The sequence below is a fragment of the Octopus bimaculoides genome, chromosome 3, assembly GCF_001194135.2.
Source record: "Octopus bimaculoides isolate UCB-OBI-ISO-001 chromosome 3, ASM119413v2, whole genome shotgun sequence".
In the NCBI taxonomy this organism is placed as follows: domain Eukaryota; kingdom Metazoa; phylum Mollusca; class Cephalopoda; order Octopoda; family Octopodidae; genus Octopus; species Octopus bimaculoides.
In genome coordinates, this window is record NC_068983.1 from 3258239 (window position 1) to 3261843 (window position 3605).

A 3605-nucleotide genomic window follows, 5' to 3' on the forward strand; every position below is an offset into this window, starting at 1 on the left:
TATATATACACTCACACACGACGGGCTTCCAGGTGTGTGTGTGTGTGTGTGTGTGTCTTTGTGTCTGTGTCTGTACTCCTACCATCACTTGACAACCGATGTTGATGTGTTTATGTCTCCGAAACCCTAGCGGTTCGGCAAAAACAACTGATAGAATAAGTACTAGGCTTACAAAGAATAAGTCCTGGGATAGATTTCTTCGACTAAAGAACGTGCTCCAGCATGGCCACAGTCAAATGAGTGAAACAAGTAAAAGAATACACACACACACACACAATCTTGTAACATGTTAAAATATGCTTGAGGCATATTTGAATCCATAACGAAGTCATTTACTGTATTTTCTCATGGAGAAAATTTCTCGTCGTAGACAAATAGGAGTAAAGACACCAAATTACTTTGAAGCGCCCTCTAACTAGACTGATGCATACATGCATTTCAGAGTGGTTATCTCTTCTTCAGCATCAGATACCAGAAAGGAGAACGCTATGAACTGACAAGAGATGGATATCTCTTATTATATTGCCGTCACCGTACTGTGACAAGTTGCGCTGATCGGGGAGTCGCCGTAAATAGAATACGGGGGAAAAGCTCTAAGCTATGATGTTATTAAAATTTAAAGTCGGTCTCGGCGAAATTTGAACTCAGAACGTAAAGACGGACGAAATGCCACTAAGCATTTTGCCCGGCATGCTAACGATTCTGCCAGTTCGCCGCCTTATGAGGAATATCAATAATGATGAGGCTCCAATATGTCTATTGTCAGGAAGGCAGTGAACTGGCACAAGCGATAGAACGCTGGGCAAAATGCTTCGCGGCATTTCGTCCGTTTGAGTTCAAATTCCGCCGAAGTCGACTTTGCCCTTCATCCTTTCGGGGTCGATAAAATAAGTACCAGTTGTACATATGTAATCGACTTAGACCCCACGAAATTGCTGGCCTTGTGCCAAAATTTGAAACCAATATTTAGGAACTGAAATGTGAAACAACGTCAGTTTAAACTATTTCCCAACACTTATTGTATTTGAAACCGCGAACTAACTTTTTAAGGACCTGACTTTTTTAATGAGGAATTTTAATAACCTACTTGAATTTCAGACAAGCCCTGCACAATATTCCTGATTCAAATCATTCCAGGACTCCAAAACAGTTGCATAATAGATATATCTGTGTAACATAGCACGAAGCTCTGCTAGAGAAGATGCTTTATGGAAAACCATGCAGGTCTTGGAAAAGGGTGCGGTTTGGCATTTTCCAAACAAGATGGAGAACCTCTTTGCTATTAATTCCTGCGTCTGTTTACCATTTATCCACTTTTCAGTAGCTTTGACATAATCACTAGCGAAATACGACTCAAGACGTTCTGTAACAAGCACAACAACTTAGCGGTTCATCAAAGAGACTGATAGAATAAGTACCAGGCTTTAAAAAATGTACTTAGGTCGATTTATTCGACTAAAATTTCTTGAAGGCGGTGGCTGCATGGCTGAAATAAGTAGAAAGAAAGAAGAAGAAAAAGATAAATGTCCGCTGGTATGTATGCGTGTGTGCGTATGGTCATCTCTCTATATGTGAGTGTGTATGCCTGTGCGTTCTTACACACGCAATGATATATATGTAACTTTGATAGGTTTCGGCCAGTATAGGCCCCGGCCATGTCTAACATAACAGCACCACGTGGTGAAGTCATTCAGTCATATATGGGACACCATGGCACACTCTAGCAAAGAGTTATTATTGTTGGAGACATATCCGGGTGGAGGAGGTTGGTCCGGGATTTATTGTAGAAATTTGTCTAGAGAACATTTTAATTTTATGGGATCCGTTTCCGTTTTGACGTATTTTGGTATGGTATTAAAAACAGCTGGACCGGTTGAGGTAAAGTAGCTATGTCGTAATGTTGCTACGTGTCCTGAGTTCGATTTTTGTAGTGGGCGGGTAGAACAGGGGCCAAGTCTTGGATGGATTTTAAAATTGATGCCAACATCATTTGTGCAATATTGATGGAATATTTTGCACATCACACAAATGATGTAACGCTCCCGGCGGCGTTGGAGATAGTAGAAATTGAGTTTTTTAGTTGACCCCAATAGTCAATGCCTCTCATGCTGCCTATCTTTCTTGTTATTGACCTCTGGAGTGCTTCCACTTTCATAACGAGTTGCTTCGTATGGGGAGACCACAGTGGGCAACAATATTCAAGGTGGGGTCGGGCAAAAGTAGAGTAGAGAAGGATGATGGTGTAGGCATCTCTAGACCGGAAAGTTCTCAGAATTCAGGAGCACATCTTGCGAGCCAAGTCAACCTTACTATTTACGTGGGAACTCCAGCTTAGATTGCTATCAACAATTACTGCAAAGTCTTTGGTGTTGCTGTATGACCCTAGGGAGTCGCCCGAGAGAAGAGCTTATGGTAATTTCAGAGTATACTCTTTTCTAAAGTGGATCAAATCAAACTAATCTTCATTTAGAAGCATATTGTTTTTTTCCGTCCATTGGATAACAGCAAACAGATCCGAAGGCATGTTCGATCTCCCATACTGTTTATGGCTTTCTGGAGTCTTGCATCATCAGCAAAGATTTTCAATGTAGAATGTTTGATGACGTCCACCATATCATTGATGTAGATAATGAAGAGGAGTGTAGGCAACACAGTACCTTGTGGGACACCACTATGACTTTGGCTGAGCTTGATCGTATTCCCTCAAACACATGTTTTTTGTTCGTCAGGAAACACTTTATCCACTGCAGCAGCTTTCCACGGACCCCAATGCTGGACAGTTTCTTCAGCAGGATTTTGTGGTCCACTCTGTCAAATACCTTGCTGAAATCAAGGTATATGATGGTCAGTGTTGGAGTCCTCTCCCAACGCGTTTAAGATGTCATCAAAATGGTGTAGCAGCTGCGTCAGGCAGTCCCTGCCATCATGGAAACCATGCTGGTTGTTGTGTCTCAGGAAGTGAGTTATTCGCGATCTCACCACCCTCTCAAATACTTTAATGAAATGAGAAGTGAGCAAAATCGGACGGTAGTTAATTGCAAGAAATTTGTTTCCCTTTTTGAAAACTGGAACGACAGACTGGGAAAGAAAATGATCAGGAATGTTACCTGCATCAAGTGAGTTTCTCCAGAGCTCTGCTAGAGGGGGTGCAATTTGACAGTGCCCGGGAACTAATCTTGACCTACTGCCGAGTTGTGCTTGATCGTATTTATTTCTGTTAGGATATCAGAAGCACCAAAAGTTATGTTAGATATGGTTAGCTGAGGGTTTACATCACTGATACTAGCCAGGTCAACCGCATTAGTGTTACTGAAAACAGAGCATATGGATTTGCATCATCATGTAGAGTGTTGTTCCCATCAACCAGAAGACCAACAGTGGAAACAGCGTCTGTATGTGTTTTTGAAAATGAAAAGAACATTTTGGGATTGAGTTTTATTTTCTCAATGGCCCAACTCTCCTCAGCTGCTCTTTGACTGTTAATGATGGTCATCAAGCTTTTTTGGAGGTCGTATTTTTCGATTCGAGTGATGCAATGGCAGTCGAATGGGTGCACTGCTGCTGGCAGTATTTAAGTTGGTGATTTTCTTGTTAATCCTTTTTAT